General features: G+C 50.9%; 1 protein-coding gene and 1 long non-coding RNA gene across 9 annotated transcripts in view; one reads left to right on the top strand and one right to left on the bottom strand.

Annotated features, from left to right (window-relative positions):
- Positions 1 to 2,242, bottom strand: part of LOC141545024 (polyglutamylase complex subunit TTLL1) — a 29,514-nt gene extending 27,272 nt beyond the window's left edge. For 3 of the 8 annotated variants that reach the window (XM_074271883.1, XM_074271882.1, XM_074271888.1), the window contains exon 1: positions 2,031 to 2,242. The gene's annotated coding sequence lies outside the window, so the exon portion shown is untranslated. The remainder of the gene's footprint in view (positions 1 to 2,030) is intronic. The other 5 variants (XM_074271889.1, XM_074271887.1, XM_074271890.1 and 2 more) reach the window with 3 other exon arrangements.
- Positions 2,243 to 8,035: 5,793 nt separating this feature from the next.
- LOC141543188 (uncharacterized) lies at positions 8,036 to 12,366 on the top strand. Its single transcript, XR_012482369.1, has 3 exons — positions 8,036 to 8,106; positions 11,146 to 11,271; positions 12,219 to 12,366. It is a non-coding gene; the product is annotated as an uncharacterized LOC141543188 (long non-coding RNA).
- Positions 12,367 to 12,673: the final 307 nt, after the last annotated feature.

Genomic DNA, 12,673 nt, shown 5'->3' with positions numbered 1-12,673 from the left:
TGACGGGATGGCTGAGAAAGGCATCATGGGAGAGCGTGTCCCATGTGTGAGTCCACCTTAAGTCACCATTGAAATGTGTCAGGATTACTGTCCCTATAACTTCACTCTTTCCACCCTGAGCTGAGTAAGCAAAGGACTTTTGTATTATCTCGGGTGCCCTGAGGAGCTGGGCTGGGGGTCTGCGGTTTCCAGCCAGTCTGGGCAGAAGCAGCCCCTCTGCATCCAAAGTCCAGTGCTCTTGGCAGCGTCCCGGGCCATCTCAGAGGAAGCGAGGTGACCGAGTCTTCCGGGATAAATTAAAGCCTTTTCTTCCATTCAGACTGCTTGGGCTCTGAATGCCGGCCCCTCTGGGTCAGTCTGAGGCCACACGGCCTCCTGGACTCTGGGCTGCCGGGATCGGGCTCTCTCCAGATGCTGGGGCCAGGAATCAGGCACCGGACTGTTAGCCTGGAGTGACTGCTCCCGTGTAACTAATACACACTCAGGGGCCACAGCAAGGACAACAGTAAAGGAGTGCATCCTGGTCTAACTGAGGCAGCGACAAAACAGAATCAGCTGGGGCGGGGACGAGAACATTTAACAGAAGCACTGGGCCAGTGAGCACTTATTAAGCACTTGGGACGTCAGGATGGAGGCCCGGCCCCTCCAGGGGAGGGCTGAGAGCCCATTCCGGGGCTGCTCCTCCACCAGAGGTGCCCACCTGGCACTCCGGGAAGCTGCTGCCCAGGCGGGCGCTACATCTCTGTGGAATCACTTCACAGATGCACTAGGCCTCAGAGCTCTGGCCAGTCAGGGGATGTCCCCCCCAAGCATGTGACAAGGCGTAGGGAGTGGAGGAGGGCAGTCTGCGCAGACAGCCACAAAGGCGGCCGAACAGGCGCTGTGGGCCTTAGGCCTTGGTCCCACAGGGGAGCCGTGAGGTCCTGCGCTGGCCAGCGCCGGTCATCCTATCGTCCTGCCATGGGCGCTGTGACCCTGGAGGAGCAAGGGGACGACCACGCAGCTGGGGTGCCCAGGACTCACTCTGGCAGCAAAGGCCCAGCAAGCACCTGTGTGGGCCAGACCCCGGCCTGAGTGCGGGGCCCAAAGAAAAGCCGAGGCCGGCCCTGCCCTCGAGGAGCTGCCCGTCTCACCCAACCAGGTACCAACGCTAAAGCAGGAGGTGGGGGAGGGACGAGTGGCCCTCAGTGGCGGCCATGTCCCAGGAAGGCTGGAGGGTCCCAAGGGACCCCGACTCGCCCCTGTGCCTCCCCAGGGTCCTTCCGGAGGCAGCAGTTTCTGCCACAGCAGCTGCCAGGCCCAATCTGGGCCACACTGGTGCCCCCGGGGGCGCAGAAGCGAGAACGATGACTCTGAGCCTGCCTCAGACAAAGCACCCGTGGGCCGAGGCGCAGGAGTGACCGCCAGCCCCGGGGCCAGGGGCGGGACCCTTGACCGCATCCCCGCAGATCCCGCCCAGAGAGGCTCCTGGGCAGAGGTGAGGATGGGGCGGAGCGACCCCCAAGTACTCCAGGAAGCCGGTCTGGGGCGCTGTCCCTCCGCCAGCCTGCATCCCATCAGGGACCCCGAGCGCGGACCCACAGCGGGACCCCCAACCTGCCGGGCACTGACCCTGGCACCGAACCCAGCCTGGGGGCATCTGAGCCCAGGCCCTCTGCTCCCCAGCCGGGGGCGCTCTCGGGCTCGGAGCAGGAGCCGCCTGGCTGTGACTCAGCCAATTCCTTCCCCTGCCTCAGTTTCAGGATGAATGGGGGATCGCAGCCCCTCCCTCCCAAGTACTTAATGAACGCTGCGCCCGCCCGGCCCAGACGCCTGGGTCTGGATGGAGCAAGGACTGCCCCAGCACCCCCTTAGTCTGGCCCGAGACCCTCAGCTCCCTGGCGCTTGAAGAAGGCTGGAGGTGGGGGGGGGGGGGCGATGTCAGGCGGGGGAGGGGAAGGGGACAAAAAGCTGGGACAGCGGGAGGGGCGGGGCCGGGAGGGGGAAGGGCAGGAGGGGAGGGACGGGGAGAAGGGCGGGGCCGCCCTCACCGGCCGCTCCAGCCCTAGGTCCGCGGTGCCGTCCGTCCCTTCGGGGCTCGGCTCCTGCCCTTGGCTCCTGCCCTGGGCTCCGCCCGGCACCCTATGGGGATCTACAGCAGGGACTAAGTCTCGTAACTAAGCCACGCCCCGTTCCTTGCTTTTGAGTTGTTGTCTTGGAAACGGGAGGCGCGGCGCCGGCGTCTTCCGGCCTCCTCACAACTACTTCCGGGAAAAGTTTTCTCGGGATCTATCCCGCCCCTCGGGCCCCCAGCTCAGTGCGCAGGCGCCTGTGGAGCTGCGGCCAGAGCCCCTCACATTCACAGGAGGACTCCCTGGGCCTCAGTTGGCCCATCCCAGAAATGGAGAAAAGATGATTTTTATTTTTTTTAATTAAAATTAAGATTTTTCGTAAAGTAAAAAGCATTTTTCATTTCTTTGTTATTGGAACTTGTATCAGTCGTGTCGGACGTCAGTGACCCCATCAGGGCTTTTCTTGGCAAAGACGCTAGGGTGGCTTGCCCTTTCTTTCTTCCGCCCATTGTACAGATGAGGAAACTGAGATAGACTGGGTGACACAGCTAGGAAGTGCTGGAGGCACGATTTGAACTCAGGGCTTCCCGATTCCAGGCTTGCATAGAAATCCCAGCCATAGAGCCACCTAGTCGCTTCCTGCCTCATTGTACCCATCTATAAAATGGGTTTCAAAATGACACTTAGCTCCCAGTGTTTCTGTGAGGATAAAATGTAGTAATATTGGTAAAACTCAATATTATATATATTTGTGTGTGTGTGTGTGTGTGTGTACACACATATGTACGCATACACATATATTACATCAAATGTAACATACGGCATCACATATGGATTACATCACAGTGTTTCTATGAGGATCAAATGAAATAATATTGGTAAAACCCTTTGCAAACCTTAAAGTGTTAAATACTATGCATAAGTATCTATATGTGTATTATCCATCCCCGCTCGTAGATGCATCGTATGTGATGTAATATATCACTCAATCGCCAGGCACGGTGCTAAGTGATATGGCACATAACAATATAACAACAGAATAAAGATAATTACATCATATATTTACATATGATTAATATGTATGGATAGCATAATTCCACTATAGATGACCCTGGGGGAGTCAAGAAAAGCCTCTTGAAGGAAGTGGCACTTAAGCTGAACTGGAATGGGATCAGCAGAATTGTTTTTGGGGATGCCATGGAGAGGATTCTGGGCTTGGATCAGAAGCCCCGAGTTCAAATTGTGCCTCAGTTCCTTTCCAGCTTTGTGACCCATCACTTAATCTCCACATCCCTCAGTTTCCTGTCTGCAGAAACTGGGCGGTCAAGAGAGATAACAATGCAGAGTGCTTTGCAAACTTTAAAAAATTATAAAATATTCACTATTTTCTGATAGAAAACAAAGACTTTGCTTTTAAGGTCTTTTTTCCGCTGACGCAGACAGAGTGGGTGCTTTGCACCCAGGGTCTCAGGGCTCCCGGCCAGCTCCGTTTCCCTCTGTGAGATCCAGCAGAGATCTTGCGGGAGGGCAGCAGGCGTCCAGGCTCCTTCCTGGCAGCCTCCCGGGGCCTATCTGCCCAAGCACATCCGTGCGGGCCTGTGCTGCTGACAGCGGGCAGACACGGCTCCCCAGTCTCCAGGAGGTCCTGGAGCAGAGCCTGTGCCATGGGTCCCTGTGCAATGTCCCTGCCCCTTCTCTGCCCAGCTGCATGAGGGTGACAGCCTGAGAACCCTGCGCCGGGCCCGGGCCCCCATTATTGACTCCCTCTGGCTCCGGGAAACCTGCCACACAGTGGCACAAATATGTGGAAATTCACCTTGGGCCAAGACATGAGGCCCCCATGTGCTGACAGGCGGAGGCCCGCTTGCTGCCTTCTTCTTCTGGGCCTCGTTGGGATGGACGGCTGGCCCTGGGATCTGGGGGGCCACACCCGCGTGCAGCCCACTCTGCAGATGCCCCCAAAAGGCTGTGACCGTGACCCCAGGGACCCTCAGTCCCAGGCTGTGGCTGGGTCACAAGAGGAATCATCAAAGGTCTGAGGGGAGGGGGTGGCCACCTCTCTAGGACCCTGCCAGGTATGGGCCTGAGGGCAAGCCTTCCCACCCATTAGCCTCTGTTTCCTCTCTGCATTTGAGGGGCTAGGCTGGAGGCCCTGAAAAACCGTGCCATCTCCTGGAGCCTCAGTTTTCTTCTCTGTAATATGGGAATAACAGACCTCCACTATGGGCGCTCACAGCCAAGCATCGTGGAGGTTGTGAAAGTGGAGGTGGTGGTGAGGGCAGCAGCTCGGCTGGTGGCGCTTCTGCTTATGGGGTGACATCCCGGAGTCACGGGCCGCGACCACACTGTGGCGTCCACGGTCTTGCTGGAGGAGGCTCTGCAGGCCCCCAAGCTGGGCACTGAGGCAGAGAGGACGGAGCTGGGAGGAGCCGTCATGCAAGAGGCGCCCTTTCTTGGCTGCCTTCATTCACTCTGGAGCTGGTGAGAGAACAGCCTTCTGCCTTTCCCTCCTAACCTTCCATTCTTTTTCCTTCTTTCTCTTCTCCTTCAAGGGGCTGGACGCAGAATTAGAAAGACCTGAGTCTGACTCTTCTTTGGATGCTCCCCAGCTGGGCAAGTCACTTTCTGCCTCAGGGTCCTTATCTGGAACTTGGGGACAATGCTAGCACCCCGCTCCCAGGATGTCATGAGACCCCACACAACTACAATCACAAGTGCTTCACAAATCCTGAAGTGCCCCGTGCTTGGGAGCTGTGCTCGGGATTCTCTCTCCTCTCCCCAAAAGGCAGATGCACTGGGGGCAGGTGACATAGGGCTGGGGGGAATCATTCTCGCTCCTCCTGACCATGGCCTCTTCCAACAGCCTGCCTCCCGGGCCTCCAGCTCCTTTCACAGCGCTTATGGGAACATATGGAATAACATCTGGGGTTCTAGGGGGCCTGCCCCGTTTATCCCTCCACCTGCAGTTCCCCTCAGCTTTCAGCAGATGGCTATTATTTTCTTAATCTTTCTTTGTATATCTCTTTCTTTTCTTCCTTTTCCTTTCTTTCTTTCTTTCTTTCTTTCTTTCTTTCTTTCTTTCTTTCTTTCTTTCTTTCTTTCTTTCTTTCTTTCTTTCTTTCTTTCTTTCTTTCTTCCTTCCTTCCTTCCTTCCTTCCTTCCTTCCTTCCTTCCTTCCTTCCTTTCTTTCTTTTTCTTTCTTTCTTTCTTTCTTTCTTTCTTTCTTTCTTTCTTTCTTTCTTCCTTCCTTCCTTCCTTCCTTCCTTCCTTCCTTCCTTCCTTCCTTCCTTCCTTCCTTCCTTCCTTCCTTCCTTCCTTCCTTCCTTTCTTTCTTTTCTTTCTTTCTTTCTTTCTTTCTTTCTTTCTTTCTTTCTTTCTTTCTTTCTTTCTTTCTTTCTTTCTTTCTTTCTTTCTTTCTTTCTTTCTTTCTTTCTTTCTTTCTTTCTTTCTTTCTTTCTTTCTTTCTTTCTTCCTTCCTTTCTTTCTTCCTTTCTTTCTTTCTTTCTTTCTTTCTTTCTTTCTTTCTTTCTTTCTTTCTTTCTTTCTTTCTTTCTTTCTTTCTTTCTTTCTTTCTTTCTTTCTTTCTTTCTTTCTTTCTTTCTTCCTTTCTTTCTTCCTTTCTCTTTCTTCTTTCCTTCCTTTCTTTCTTTCTTTCTTTCTTTCTTTCTTTCTTTCTTTCTTCTTTCTTTCTTTCTTTCTTTCTTTCTTTCTTTCTTTCTTTCTTTCTTTCTTTCTTTCTTTCTTTCTTTCTTTCTTTCTTTTTCTTCCTTCTTTCCTCAGTTTCCCTTTCCTTCCTTCTTTGCTCCCTCTTCACTTTCTCTTTTCCTTCTTTTCTCTTTCCCTTTTTCCTTTCTCTTCCCTTTGCTCTTCCCTTCCCCTCTCCCTCCTTTCCCCTTTCCCTTCTCTTCCTTCCCCTTCCCTTCCCTTCCTTTCATTAGAGTGGGGAGATGTAGGGGACCTAGGGTCAGCCGCTGATGTGACCTTGTTGTCCTGAAGGTCATGGTCTCGGAGCCTTGGGCCTGCGTGTTCAGAGGGACAGCCCAGGCTGGAGGGGGCTTGGGGCAGCTGGGCAGGACCGAGGCCTTTGAAGCACTTTGTCTTTTCACTGAAACTGTTACTCCCAGGGCTTGTTGGAGACATTGTTGCCATGACTTAATTTTTGTCAATGGATTTGAATATATTTGGTTTCCTCTTAAGCCAATCACAAGCTTAGGGGCTTGGGGGGGGAGACTGGGAAGTAACCGTGAAACTGACAGAGCATCCTGTGGTAATTGACCTGTGGTCTTGGCTCCTCTGAGATGGGCCCAGCATGGAGTCAGCCCTGAAGCTTCTGAACTCTCGGGCAGCTAGATGGCTCAGTGAATAGAGAGCTAGGTTGTTGGTAGAGTTGTGAAACAATCCAGCCCTTCTGGAGAGCCATCCTGGAACTGTGCCCAAAGGGCTATGGAACTGTGCACACCCTTTGACCCAGCAATCTCCCTCCTGGGTCTGCATCCCAAGGAAATCATAAAGGAGGGAAAAGGAGCCACGTGTGCAGCGATGTTTGTAGCTCTCTTTGTGGTGGCAAAGAATTGGAAAAGGAGCAGATAAGCAGCGGCAATGAAGGTAATGGAATATTATCGTTCTATAAAAATGATGAAGAAGCTGATTTTAGAAAGGCCTGGAAAGATATACCGAACTGATGCTGAGGGAAACAAACAGAGCCAGGAATACATTGTACACAGTAACAGCAACAATGTAAGATGATTTGATTGACTATGAGAAACTTGGTTCTTCCCAGTGGTTCAATGATCCAAAGCATTCAGAGAGAGACCTGAGGAGACTGCAGGTAAATCTGCACATGCTACATTCACAATTAAATCTTTAGATTGAGTGTTGTAAGGACATGGAAAACAAGTCCCACAGACAATATTGTTTCTATTTATCTGATGTAACATATATATATATATTACAGATGTTTCCTCTCTCATAAAAAAGAAACCAACCCAGGCTAAAAGCTGGCTCCACTGCTCTAGGCTCCTCAGGAAGTCAAGTTTTTTGTTTTGAGCATGTCGGTGACGCTGTGAGTTGGACGCAGCGGCTGTACTAGAGCAGGGCTCCTACATGTAATATGGGGGGAGGTGGGCCTGAAGAGCTTGTGTCGAGTAGCCATCGCCCCCGAGCCTGCCGTCCACAGTGAGGCCTTCACTCCAGCCTCTGCCCTGCTGATCCCGGGTCTTCTCTTCCAGCTCGGAGGCAAGAAAGGGGGTTTGGGAGCCCAGAAAGTGAGCGGCTCGAGCTTCAGTGACATTGAGAAGCAGGCCCAGACCTGTATGTGCCAAAATGTTTGTGGCAGCCCTTTTTGTAGTGGCTAGAAACTGGAAAATGAACAGATATCGATCCATTGGAGAATGGTTGGGTAAATTATGGTATATGAAGGTTATGGAATATTATTGTTCTGTAAGAAATGACCAACAGGAGGAATACAGAGAGGCCTGGAGAGACTTCCATCAACTGATGCTGAGTGAAATGAGCAGAACCAGGAGATCATTATACACTTCAACAACAATATTGTATTAGGATGTATTCTGATGGAAGTGGATATCTTCGACATTGAGAAGAGCTATTCCAGTTCCAATTGATCAATGATGGATAGAATCAGCTACACCCAGAAAAGGAACACCGGGAAATGAGTATAAACTGTAAGCATTGTTTTTTTCTTCCCAGATTATTTTTACCTTCTGAAAATGATTCTTCCTTTGCAACAACAACAACAACAAAATTCGGTTCTGCACATATATATATTGTACCTAGGATATACTATAAGATATTTAATATGTATGGGAATGCCTGCCATCTAGGGGAGGGGGTTGAGGGAAGGAGGGGAAAACCTCGGAACAGAAGGGAGTACAAGGGATAATGTTGTAAAAAAAAAATTATCTATGCATATGTACTGTGAAAAAAAATGTTATAATTATAAAATTAATTTAAAAAAAAAAGAGAGAGAGAAGTAGGCCCAGGCAGTGGAGAAGAGGAAGGAGCAGGAGGACCTCCAGGCCCCCAAAGAAGAGTCTATGTGTGTGTGAGAGAGGGGGCCCTTGGGGTGGGTTGCAGTATCTTTGTTACCTGAGTAAGTTGGAAGGTAATGGATCCCTGATGCTGATAGTGTGTGGGAGACTGCCTCAGTTTCTCCAGTTGTAAAACAGCATCCATCTCCAGGGATGGTTTTGAGACCCAGATGAGAAAACACTTGTAAAGTACTTAACCTAGATCCTGGCACATGGCAGGTGCCAAATTGGTGCTTATTCTCTCCATTTACTCTCAGAGATGATCAAGCTGCCTTTCTTGCTTGTGCCCACTAGGTGGCAATGGAAGCGCTGGTCTTCACGAGCCCTGATTCTCATCTTTTATTAATTACGGGGGACAAAAATAGCTTCATCCTGGAGATCTGGAGGGCTTTTAAGACAAAAGATTGGCGCGAGACTCCTTCCTTTCATCACATTGGACTGCCTTTGGTCCCTTCCCCCCCAAGGGCTGTTGCTGACCATAAACAGACCTATGCAGGGTCCCATGGGCCACGGCAGCCACCCCCGGGCATCTGGCCTCTGTGTCCAGGCGGGGACCAGCAGTGCCTGACAGCGGGGAGCCTGGTCTGGCAGTTACTAGGCCTCCCTTCCCGGCCTCGCACCAAAGGGACCATGCAGTTTCCAAGCAGAGGGTCTGAGTTCAGATTCTGTGGCCACCTATGGGCTCACTGGGAGCCTATGGGTCCCTTGAGCCTACATCCTGTGGCCAGTTTCTACCTGCTCTTGCAACAAAGGCCACAGGAAGAACAGGGGTTGGTGGCTCCCTTGGCCATTCACCTAGGGCATTGGGCAGGGAGGGTGCCCGGCTCTGCCCAGGCGGAGGGCTGGGGATGCTGCCCCCGGAGCCGTAGCAGCAGAGGTGGTTCCCAGGCCCCTGATTTCAGCATAAGCCATTGCCAAGGAGGACGAGGTGAGCCTGGCCACCGGGGCAGGCACAGTCATGGTGAGTCTTGGCAAAGAGAGAGTCCTCAGAGTTGAGCGTGCCCATTTCTCTCATCACAGAGAGCTCCCCACCTCCCCTCTCCTTCTCATCCTCAGCAGCTCCAGCTAGACCTACAGCCTCCCTCTAGGAATCCTGCTGGAAACAGCTGCCTACTATTTGGGGTTAATGGGCAGAGTGGGCTGTGCTCTCAGCACTCAAGGGCACCCCAAGGAATCGCCAGCTTAAGTGCAGACCTCGGCATTTGGGGCTCTCGGAGAGATCTGGGGAGCTCCACAATTGCTTTCTAGGAGGAAACCCTGTCATCAAAGGCTCAAGTGCTGCACACAAACTACTCCTGGGGTACCCCCTTCTGGAGTGGCCCACAGACTGCTCCTGGGGTGCCCCCTTCTGGAATGCCCACAACCTGCCCCCAGTGTGCTCCCTGCAGCAGCCCTCCCTTCTTTTGGGTCCAGTTCATGCTCTTGCCCTCCTTCCCCTTTTTGAGCTCCACTTGGCAGCCATGGTGACCAGCTTGCTCTTTTCAAAATCTCCCCCCACCAGGCCTTTGCACATCCCTTGCCTGCCATGTCCTCCCTCCCAGGTTCCCCCTTTACTTTCTTGAACCCTTCCCTGGTTACCCCCATCAGAGTCCCCTGTGTCTATTTGTGGATGAGCTGGGTCTGGCCCAGGGAAAGGTGTGCCCCAAGGGCCAGTTCTGTAGGGTCTGTCTGGACGTCCCAGGTACTGAGCACAGGCCCGGCCTGACACTACTGTGATGGAGTGATCAATGTTTGCAGATCAGATTCCTGTTCTGCTGTTACCCATAAACAGGCCTGAATCCTTTTGTGAATACAGCTGGTCAGTAGGGCAAGATCCCTGGTGCAAAGGGTCATTTACCTTTGTAGTTCGTTCTGGGGAGCGGAATGGAGGAAGTCTGCTGATTTGGAGGCCCCGGTCCTTAGTTTAATCTGTTAAAGTTGTCTTCGTCCCCATTTCTCTAAAATGAGATTAACTCCAGAGAGCTTTTGATATGCAGGCTGGTCAGGACCCCTGGTCTAAGGGAAAGTTGAGTTAACCAGCATTTATTAAGCAACTATTGTTTGCCAAGAAGAAGGACACAGGCAGTTGCTGCCATGAAAGGAGTTATACTGAAGGAAATATCCATGTTCCTGTGGGGGGTCATTCCACCACAGAGTCCAGCTCTGAGAGTGACCCCTGCCCGCAATTACAGCCAGACTCTCCTTGGTAGACATGTCGCCAGAGGTCATCCCTGTTGGCGGTGGTAAGCCCCCGTCCCTCCAGAAGAGCTGATCTGAGCTTGAAGGCTGAGGTGCCCAGGGAGCCTCACATGCTTTAAGGGTTTTCCCGGGGCTTATGGTTAGGGACATGGCAAGGCTGTTTACTGTTAGGGTCACTTCCTTAATTTCTAGTCTCTATTTCTATTCATAGACCACCCATTTTCGCCACTAAAAACGAACACACAAAGTGGCGATAAAATTATAATTGCATGCTAGGTGAGAAATTGTGTTTTTTACAGCTTCCCTTCAGTCTGCAATCATATGTAAACCCTCCCTGTGAGCAGAACCCGGGCTTTGTGTTGGGGTAGATTGAGAAGTTGAGTGGGACACAGCCTGGGATCCCACTGAGGTTCATAGTCAGGTAGATCACAGCAGCTATTTGGGGGTTCCACAGGTGGTTTGCCACCACCATACCTTCAGCTAGAGCTGCAGACCCAGTGCCCAGCTAGCAGCATGGGCCCCCCAAGAGGAAGGGACAGGGGGGCTCTCATGCCATCATCTCACATTGTGAAGGAAGGCTGTGAGAAGCAGGGTGCCCCAAAGGGCTCTGGGTTCTACTCCCTTTTTGAGGATTATCCTTCACTAAAGAAAAGCGTGTGGGGCAAGTGGGGGGCAAGCATGTAAGGGACGGAAATGGCTTCCTTTGGTTGAAGGGGCAATGGCCACAGGCAGCACCAGCCCAAGTGGACTATGAGAGAGAGTGTTTTGGTGTTGATGGAATGAATGACGAATTAATATGTAGTGATGGGGCTGTGTGTGTGTGTGTGTGTGTGTGTGTGTGTGTGTGTGTGTGTGTGTGTTTCTTTTAGAGTCTCCTCATTGCGACTGGCCTACAAGGATCTGGAGATTCAAATGAAGAGAGATGAGAAGAATTTTAGTGGGAAAAAGAAAATCGAATCAGAGAGACTTGGCATGGGGTTTGGGAACGCCAGAAGGTGTGTGCGCTGTGCTTTTTCCCCATTCAACTGGGTTCCATTTTCTAATCCTCTTATCCCTTGGATGTGGACTTAGATCTGTCTTAATAAGTGGTTTTATTGACTGAATCATTTGATATGGCTGGAAATTTTTCCACTCTTGGAGGAAAGCAAACTGCGTAATCCACCTCAGAGGATGGGTCCAGCCGGGCAGTCACTCCTTGTGGGAAACAGGAGAGCTGGAAACCAAGGTGTGTTAAGATTACTAAGTGAGAACTCAGGTTGTCTGGACAGTGACAAGGTGAGAATTCAGGTTGTCTGGACAATTACAAGGTGAGAACTCAGGTTGACTTGACAGTTCTCTGGCTCAGACCTTTGGTTTGGGCCTTTAAAGGGAGTTTACACCTTAGGAATTCTAAGAGGAGCAAGCTCATTGGTTGAAGTGGTTCTTCCCAGAAGCCCTTGCATTATCCCACACCCATTCTCTGGGAGGATAAAAAGAGGCAACATTGAGCCTGGAGAGCAGTCTGGACTGGGGAAGGACAAGAGCTGGAGGAGATTCAGAGCCAGGATTTCAGGAAGAAGAAGAGGCTGGCTTGAGGCTCCAGAAGCCTCCCAAGAAACCTGCTCATAGAGGAAAAGGTTATACAGAAAAGAAACCTCCTCCCAGAAAAGGATTACAACTGAGAGGCAATCAGAACATTACAAAGGTAGGGGGTTGGGGACACAGTTCACTAATGAAAAGGAAAAAATATAAAAGATTGGCAAGCAGATCCCCATGCCATAGTTTAGTTACATCTTTACTGTAACTTTTAATTCCCAAAGTTAAAAATAATCTATTTTTCTTCAGCATTTTGAATTATCTGTTCCCTCTAAACAGAATATTTTTTCTACAAGTAAAAATTAATATTTGAGTTGAGTGATGTATTTTTGCTGCTGATTTTTAGTGTTTCTTATTTTCTCTACAGTGGAATTTCCCACTCTGTGGTCTCCGACATGCAGACCATAGAACAGGAGACGCCCATTCTGGCCAAACCGAGAAAGAAGTATAGCGATGACAAGGAGGATTCCTATTTCGCTTCATCCAGTAGCAGGTAGCACATTCAAATTGTGATTGTGGAGGAGAAGGAATCTAGGCTGGCTCATTTCATGACACAAAAAAGCACTTTTCCCTTTTTCTGGCCTTCCTGGAGTACCTGGGCAGGTGGAAGGCCTGGGCCTTCACTTTTTGGGTTCAGGAAGTGAATTTTTTTAGGTTCCCCAGACATTGTCCAGCTTTGAGCCCAGCAAATTCACAAAGGATTAATTTACTAAGCATAATGAGAGTTCATTTATTGGGGGGATTGCATTGGGCAAAAATAACTGGCCCTAAGGATTGATACAACACTTCCCAGACCAATTTACACATTGGAAGTCTACATGG

Source organism: Sminthopsis crassicaudata, chromosome 5 (genome assembly GCF_048593235.1).
Source record: "Sminthopsis crassicaudata isolate SCR6 chromosome 5, ASM4859323v1, whole genome shotgun sequence".
Classification (NCBI taxonomy): domain Eukaryota; kingdom Metazoa; phylum Chordata; class Mammalia; order Dasyuromorphia; family Dasyuridae; genus Sminthopsis; species Sminthopsis crassicaudata.
Note: the sequence above shows the minus strand (reverse complement) of the source record. Positions and strands in the feature narration are given on the sequence as shown.